Below are 9,824 nucleotides of genomic sequence, written 5' to 3'. Positions count from 1 at the left end.
GCTGAAAAAGACATACATTGTTACTCCTTGGTTGCAACTTTGGATTACAATTGGGTTTCTTTTTCAGGTCCTCTGGATTGGTTTGGTGACTGTCTTTTTCCTTGGTATTGAAGCAACCACATGCATCATCGCACCATGAACAAAGGGACCTGTCCCTGGTGAACATTACAGCAGTTCCAGTTGGAATAGTGTGGGGCAGGGTATCGTATGATGTATATGGTCCTACTGAACTTTAGCAAATTCCATATTTGTTTACATAAAAAAAAAATATCATCACCTCTAGTACTTTCTATGATGATTTGGATATTGATACCGTGCTTGATATGCTATGCGATATAAAGCAATTAACTGTGTTTTCTTCTGATGAATTGTATGATTGTACATCTTATTATGGTGATGTGTTCTGTAAGCAACATTATGGGCATCATTTTCTGCATAAAGCAAGTATCCAACATGCTGTTTATAATTACACCCAAAGGGAATACTGCCCAACACCACCAACAGATAGTTCAAAAACGTCTGCACAAACATTTGTCTATTTTTCTTGTTTTGACACATCATCATAATATTATAGGCTTGCACGTAAATCTGTAAAGAAAGATATGCTAACAAACATCAAGCTGATATACTCTGCTTCTTTTCTTTCCCAGTTGTCTGTACAGGGTTTCAACTTTTGAAGAGATGCAATAGATGCAAAATCTGTTCAGGGGACAAAAGATTTGCAGGTTCATGGAACCTAGGCCGTATTTAGAGCCTGCCCAATACCACATCAAATGATTTTCCTGATTGGAACTGTGCAACAGACCTCATGCCTTGGAATAGCCAAGATGAGGGATTTGAACACATATCATATTCCCAGATTCGCATGTTTTGAAGATTGGCGACATTTCACAAGATACAGTGAGAATACACTTGATGTCATAATATGCAATGGTTCTTACAATTCATCAGACCCCAATGGGAAGGGATATTTGGTATGGCTTATAGACACAAATCAGTGTCAATCCAGATTTCTGGGAATTGCAAAAGGGTTTAAGATTAACAAACCTGACCAATGATATATATATAATCTAAACACTTGGGGTAGATGATCTCATACAGCGATGTAAAGTTGTGCTTTGATTGGCTAAAAACCATAACACTTTCCCAGGTGAAGCAACACTTGTCCCTTCTGTCTGATAACATGGATAGCAGGGATTTCTTACTAGTTCCCTCCAATCCACTTTTTTTTTATTCACACCCAGAGTAGATATTTTTTACAAAAGTACAAATATATTGTATTATTTCATAATAAGCGAATAAACACAAAGAATATATGCAGTCTAATACATTTGATACACGGCATTTCCTTATATCACAATACAGAAAATTATCATATCAAAAATGAATTCAGGTGTATATCATGAAAGCAGACAACAAAATACAAAATTCAAGTAAAATACCCGTTTTTCTCTTATTATACATCTTACCATTATTCAGCCCCCCCCCAGCCTCCCCACTCCACTCTGCAATGCAAGCCCATATTTTTATCCCCCGACTTCTAGCTTTCCTCCCTCTATATTTGTAAAGGGCTGCCTCCTGTTTCTAGACTCCCAGAAGTCTGGCTAACCACATCTGAAAGTGGGTGTCTCCCTGTCCTTCCTTCGAGCTGCTAGCATTATTCTATAAATAGCTGTGCCTAAAAAGAGGCAGTATGCTTGTTCCTTATTGCATCTCAGAGAGCTGTCATAGCCCAAGACTGCTAGCGTAGCAGTCAGCTCAAAATTGCTACCAAATAAGGATTTCCAAAAGCCCAGGTTCCCCGATTTTAAGAGGGTCAATTCATCACAATCATAAAACATATGTGTCAGTGTGGCCGGGCCCTCCCCACACATAGGACACCTATCCTCCTCCCTTTTCGCCTATGTGAAAAGCTTCGCCGGTGTAAAATACAGGTTAAATATGCTCTTATACAATTGTGCTTTTAGATTGGAAGCTAAAAAGATTTTGGCAGATAACTCCAGGCTCCTATAAATGTCTACATCCAGATTATTCAGTTTCACTGCCCACGATGTCTCGTTCTTCTCTAAATCATCCGGCATTGATGCAAATAAGAGATTTTATAAGCTCCTAATTCTACAAGACTTAGTTCTGATCTGATCCATGAGAGGAATACTCTCGATTTTCACTCTGGGTCCATATGCCATAAGGATACTCTTAACCTGTGCGAATTTAAAAGACTGATTAGGGAGTATCCCAAACTCCTGTTGTAATTCTAGAAATTGTGGCTGCTGTTTTTCACCACAAAACTCTCCAATGGTGGTTATACCTTTATTCTCCCACTTCTGCCCCATAATATCATAGGCATCCTTTGGGAAGAGCGACCCATGCCATAGGGGGGTATATTGTGTGACTCAAGGAATTTCCATTAATTTTGATAGCTGTTTCCCAAATCCAGCATGCACTCTTTATGATTTTAAACCGAACTTTCTTATAATAACTGTACTCCAATTGTTTTAAAAGAAGCCCTGAGGCTTCCTTTCCTACTGCTAGTTCAAATATTGTTAGAATTTTCTCACTCTCATTCCTTCCATCATTTCTTTCTATCTTCAATAAGAAGGATATTTGATGTAACAGAGCAGCCCAGTAATATAACGTAATGTTTGGGATTGCCAACCCCCGCGATCTTGTGTCAATGTCAGCAATTTCATGGACCTCCTTACCTTCCCATACTGCCACATAAAATTAGAGAACATAGAATTGATGTTTTTAAGTAGAAGATCATCCAAAGCAAATGGGATTGACCTAAACAGGAATAAAAATGTCGGCAGGGTATTCATTTTCAGAAAATGTCCCCTCCCAAAAATTGACAAGTGGAGCCCATTGACCCCCTTTAATTCTATAGCTATGGTTTTAAATAGCGGGTCAAAGTTTGATTTGATTATGTTGTCCACTTTCGCCGTAATACGCACCCCTAGATAGACTGCTGACTCTGCTCCCCTTGCATCTTCGAAATCCACGTTCTCTGTACAGACAACAATAGTTTTCTCCCTATTCAGGGTATATCCTGATAACATGCCAAACCTCTCAGCTATGATATTAATTTCATCTAGGGCCTCTTTGGGATCTGGTGTTAAAATTGCCACGTCATCGGCGTAGGCCAGTATTTTGGTCTGATGCCCCTTAGTACATATAGGTTTGGTTTTAACTGACTGCAACAGCTTCTACAGCAGTGGGTTGATGTATAGAGTGAATAAAATAGGTGAGCTGGGGCACCCCTGCTGGGTACCCCTAGATATTGAGACCTCCCCTGACTCTCTGCCCATTACTTGTATCTGAGCTTTTGGGTCACAATACATTGCTCTAATAGCTCTTATAAATCCCTGACCAAACCCCTTCAACTCCAGGACCCCCCACATAAATTCCCATGTTACGTGGTCAAATGCCTTCTCGGCGTCTAGAAGGATCATGGACAACCGGCCCCCATTTCAGACACAATATCAAACAATGAAATTGCTCTTCGGATATGGTCTTTTGATTGTTTGTCTCCCTGGTATAAAACCATGTTGCCTCGGGAGACCAGGTGACCGATGACCCTTCCTAACCGAATAGCCAAGATCTTAGAATATATTTTGAAATCCGTACTAATTAACGAGATTGGTCTGTATGACCCGGGGTTGTCTGGAGTTGTCCACTTTTTTGGAAAGACGACAATACTGGTTTCTTTCCATGACTCCGGAGTGTTCCCGTTATATTGAATACCTGTAAACAGATCTAATAAGAGAGGTATTATTGTCATGCCCAGGACTTTATATAGCTCAAGGGGTATTTGGTCAGGGCCTGTGGCCTTTCCTGAAGCCAGGCTCTGCACTGCTAGTTGAGTCTCTTCTTGCGAGATCTCTAATTCCAGTTCTTCTTTTAAATCTTCATGTAAGACATCTCCCAGCTCCCCTGTTGTCACCATCTGACTAATATCATTTAATGTGATCCTTTCCTCCCTATCCCCCTCTTCCGAGTACAGCACTTGATAAGATATAGTTTTAACTATGTCGTCCGGGTCCGTATATTCCACTCCCCCCTGTTTATAGCTGAGATTTGATTCTGCACTAACTTTTGCGTAGTGCGGAGAGCTAGTCCCTTCCAAACTGATTCTCCGCTTTCATATAAGTTGTTACACTGTGACTGAAACTCCTCTGCTGACTTTTGTGCAAGCCATCTATTAATATCTGCCTTGAGGGTCAAAATTTGCACCTGGCTTTGTGTTTTCTTTTTTCCTTGCTTAATTAAAAGTGAGTGCTCATCCTCTGCTACTTTCAGTCTATGCATCAGCTCCTGATTTTTCTCCCTGCGTATCGCTTGTGTTTTGGCAACATAGCTAATATTTTCTCCTTTCAAACCTGCCTTAAACTCATCCCAAAATCACAAAAAAGATTTAGGGGGCCCCCTAAAGTGTGATCTGGGACCAAGGGGAGTAAGAAGAGAAAATATGACAGTGTCCCATGAAGACAAAATGTCAATGGAGAAGAGATACCTATTCGATTCAGGTTCTTCTTCAACGAGTTCTATTACTGGACGCAACCACTAAGTATCACAACCAATGCTTAAGTCAGGTAAATTTTAAGAACACCATACAATAACGTTAATATCTATAGTAAAGATAAAGTTTTTGTGACAGAAAAAAGATTACAAAAATTTTATTTGAAAAGGTAAACACAAGTTTATTATACAAATTTCAGAATGCTGGAGACACAAACTTAATACAAATTAAAAGTACAATTTAATACACCAAAGTTTCATAAAATGTTAAAAATGTTCTTGAGAACACAGGTCGACGCGGCGTTTCGGTTTAAAAAACCTTCCTCAGGACAGTGTCTACAAGGAAACATAGTATTACTAAAACATAATACAAATTGTGTACATCCAAAACATGTGTCTAGCTGTCACATAATTAACACAACTAATTCATTTTCTCTACAACGTCAAGGCAGTGTTCTGGCATTGGGCAATTACAATGGTCTGACATTTAATTTAGCATACTAAACATATTGTACTTGTGGTTGTGCCATTGAACTCGTGGAGTTGGGTGTGTGATCATGTCACTAAAAGTCCCTGGTATAAGGGGAATAAATCACTTATTTAAGGTGAGTTTTTACATTACCCAACCAGTGATACGGAGGTGTCTTACCTCAGGATATTCGTTGCGATAAACCTCCCAATTTTTAATTATGAGGGCTGATGTCTGATAGACTGTGGTATTTATGTCCTGTTTTTGGTCCACATCAATAAGTGAAGTGGTTCCACTTATTCGGGTGATGAATTAAAATGCCTTAATCTATAAAAGCAAGATTAAACATGATTTATAGTTTAAATCCCACTATTGATTGTTGTGAAAATGAACAAGAAGGCATTCGTTGAAATCCTACCATCAATAAACGGCCAGATAATTTTTCACTGTATCGGAGGGGCCACCAGAAAGGATAAGCGCATCTATGAGTTCACGTGCACTAAAAAGAAAATAAACGGGTTGTCCCAGTGAGTATTTTAAGGACTTATTGACTCTTCCTAGAATTTACCCATTAGAGGATAAAACTTACCAATAGTGTTGCTTTTTTAATTTCTGCAGCCGCGTGCTGAATATGCTTCAACGGCCCGCTTTTGATTATTTCAATTGCAAAAGCATCTGAAAATTAATTGAAACCAGTTCTATGTTCGGTTACATTGATAAAGATCTACATATAATATTTACAATGGATTCACCTATTGCGTATAAGTTAGAAAGCTCCGCTATCTATGGCGAGTTTACAAACTTCACTGTCTGAATTTCTAGTCGAGGCTTCACTCAAGATTACTTATTAGTACCTTAACGTTTATCATTGGCTACAAATGCCTATGTACTTTTCATTGACAGACTTCGTGTTTTAGCAATTATAAACATCATATGGCATCCTATTCGCGAGTGGCTTGTGCATTGTACTTTAGTTCTAAACGTTTAGTGTCTATGGGCCAAAGACATCCTCTCTCAATCTTTTAATGACCGGGCAGTAGCTGGTTGTATGCCATACAATAATTATGGGGCCGGATTCGGGTTTTATATATTTTCGTAAAACCCGTTTTTTTAAAAAAAGTTAACCGGATTGGGTTTGTGGGTAAACCAAGTTGTATATCCCTTTGTTTAAATGTACGCCATGAGAAAACATGGCGCTTGCGCTTTCTATACATATTAGTAGTCCCCCAGCGATACTGGTTGTTGTAGTCTAATTATCAACAGTTCAGACGAAGCACGAGTTATACTCTAAAAGTGAAATTCACTTAACTGATCAAATGGCTAACATGTCTAATTATTGCCCTGATCTATTCTTAGGCTACTGATCTTGTTACTTACTTGGATAAAAACAGCTGGCCTCCCTGCTCCTCCGTATACAGCGTCTGGGGGTTCTGTGTTTCCAGTGAAAGACACGGCTGTCATGTTTTTAGAGCCTTAAATAGCAGCCGTCTCTCTATTCGTCAATGATAGAAACCGGTCTATTGGTTGAGATGTCGTCACATGATCTCTATAGCTTCATCTCGTGATCGTTGTGGCAAACTTTATTGTTTTTTTTGGTTAACATATTTAATCACTTATTTCGAAAATAAGGAGAATTATACGGCGTACTTTGTATGTTCAATATTGACATTCTATTATGAAAATAGTTATAATTTTCGCCGATTTTATAAAATTGTCAAAAGAATATGTAGTCCCTAATTAAGCCTTTCTATAGGGCGTTTAATTACTACACACTCGGGCAAATATTATAAAAAATAATAACGGGAAATATGTATAGAAAGCGCAAGCGCCATGTTTTCTCATGGCGTACATTTAAACAAAGGGATATACAACTTGGTTTACCCACAAACCCAATCCGGTTAACTTTTTTTAAAAAAACGGGTTTTACGAAAATATATAAAACCCGAATCCGGCCCCATAATTATCGTATGGCATACAACCAGCTACTGCCCGGTCATTAAAAGATTGAGAGAGGATGTCTTTGGCCCATAGACACTAAACGTTTAGAACTAAAGTACAATGCACAAGCCACTCGCGAATAGGATGCCATATGATGTTTATAATTGCTAAAACACGAAGTCTGTCAATGAAAAGTACATAGGCATTTGTAGCCAATGATAAACGTTAAGGTACTAATAAGTAATCTTGAGTGAAGCCTCGACTAGAAATTCAGACAGTGAAGTTTGTAAACTCGCCATAGATAGCGGAGCTTTCTAACTTATACGCAATAGGTGAATCCATTGTAAATATTATATGTAGATCTTTATCAATGTAACCGAACATAGAACTGGTTTCAATTAATTTTCAGATGCTTTTGCAATTGAAATAATCAAAAGCGGGCCGTTGAAGCATATTCAGCACGCGGCTGCAGAAATTAAAAAAGCAACACTATTGGTAAGTTTTATCCTCTAATGGGTAAATTCTAGGAAGAGTCAATAAGTCCTTAAAATACTCACTGGGACAACCCGTTTATTTTCTTTTTAGTGCACGTGAACTCATAGATGCGCTTATCCTTTCTGGTGGCCCCTCCGATACAGTGAAAAATTATCTGGCCGTTTATTGATGGTAGGATTTCAACGAATGCCTTCTTGTTCATTTTCACAACAATCAATAGTGGGATTTAAACTATAAATCATGTTTAATCTTGCTTTTATAGATTAAGGCATTTTAATTCATCACCCGAATAAGTGGAACCACTGCACTTATTGATGTGGACCAAAAACAGGACATAAATACCACAGTCTATCAGACATCAGCCCTCATAATTAAAAATTGGGAGGTTTATCGCAACGAATATCCTGAGGTAAGACACCTCCGTATCACTGGTTGGGTAATGTAAAAACTCACCTTAAATAAGTGATTTATTCCCCTTATACCAGGGACTTTTAGTGACATGATCACACACCCAACTCCACGAGTTCAATGGCACAACCACAAGTACAATATGTTTAGTATGCTAAATTAAATGTCAGACCATTGTAATTGCCCAATGCCAGAACACTGCCTTGACGTTGTAGAGAAAATGAATTAGTTGTGTTAATTATGTGACAGCTAGACACATGTTTTGGATGTACACAATTTGTATTATGTTTTAGTAATACTATGTTTCCTTGTAGACACTGTCCTGAGGAAGGTTTTTTAAACCGAAACGCCGCGTCGACCTGTGTTCTCAAGAACATTTTTAACATTTTATGAAACTTTGGTGTATTAAATTGTACTTTTAATTTGTATTAAGTTTGTGTCTCCAGCATTCTGAAATTTGTATAATAAACTTGTGTTTACCTTTTCAAATAAAATTTTTGTAATCTTTTTTCTGTCACAAAAACTTTATCTTTACTATAGATATTAACGTTATTGTATGGTGTTCTTAAAATTTACCTGACTTAAGCATTGGTTGTGATACTTAGTGGTTGCGTCCAGTAATAGAACTCGTTGAAGAAGAACCTGAATCGAATAGGTATCTCTTCTCCATTGACATTTTGTCTTCATGGGACACTGTCATATTTTCTCTTAAACTCATCCCAAACAACTATTCTAGAAGTGCTGTACGTGATGATATCAAAATTATCGATTGTCCATTTTTTAATATGCTCAATATATTCCCTTTTAACTAATAACTTCTTGTCGAAAGTTCATTTTCCGCTTCTTTTTATACAGCCCGGAATTTCCAACCCTAGAACTAATAGATTATTATCCGATATGACCATAAGGTAAGATTGTTATACTAGCTTTATTGAGGAGATCTAATGAGCAGAAAAAATAATCAATCCTAACTTACTTCCTATGTGGGAATGAGTAATATGTGCTTCCTGGATTATAAAATGTATTTATGGCCTGCCACATAGTAACTAATCCGTGGCTCTTAATAAACGATGTAACTGCCCTGTATACCCTTGGTTGCGCCCTTGATAGTTCCCTTGACTGTTAATACCAGGTTGTGGATCTAGGGTGATGTTCAAATCCCCACATAGGAATAGGGGTGTAGGCCACATTGCCAGTTCTACCTCGAGATCCTCGAAGATCTGGGGATCATCATAATTTGAACCATAGATTGAGCATATAGTGAAGCCCAGCCCTAGTTTGACTATAGCCCACCTCCCAAGCTTATCAGCTGTTTTGCGCTTGACTTGGCCCAGTGAAGTTTTATCCAAAATGTTTACCCCTCAGATATTTGAGGTTTGAGATGTGGGTCCTAATAAATTATAGCCCTGAATCGTCATCAAATGTCTTTTATCCCAGGGGAGATGAGTCTCTTGCAAACAAACAATGTCAAATGAATTTAACTTTACCAACTCCCCCAATTTGCCCCTTTTGGTTACGTCATTAATTCCTGCCACATTTATTGAGCAAACATTTATCCTCCTCATCTTAATTTGATTCTGTCACTACCAACAATTCCTTGCACTTGTAACAATCTTCTTTTCTTAACCATTTTCTGCAACATTTTACCATTTAAACCAATCATTTCCTGAATTATATATATATATATATGTTTTTTAATTATCTACATTTTTCATCTTCTTCTCTGTGTGTGTTTGTTTACATTTTGCCCCCCTACACTCCCCCTGCTCCCTGCCCCCACCCCACCACCCCAACCCCTTTATTTAATGTATGCTGTGTAGCTACTATAACCAGCCCTGCTTCAATACCTTCAATGCACTACCTTCAAAGCAAGAAAAGATAAAGAAAGAAGAAGAGGAAGGAAGATAACCCTGAAAACAGAGGGCTAAAGAAAGCATCTCTTTTCTATATTAAATCTTTTTCAACCCTTCTTATGCTATTAAGCTGTCTAGGTATTCCT

Source organism: Lissotriton helveticus, chromosome 2_1 (genome assembly GCF_964261635.1).
Source record: "Lissotriton helveticus chromosome 2_1, aLisHel1.1, whole genome shotgun sequence".
In the NCBI taxonomy this organism is placed as follows: Eukaryota; Metazoa; Chordata; class Amphibia; order Caudata; family Salamandridae; genus Lissotriton; species Lissotriton helveticus.
The sequence above is the reverse complement of the archived record's forward strand: the minus strand, read 5'-3'. Positions refer to the sequence as shown.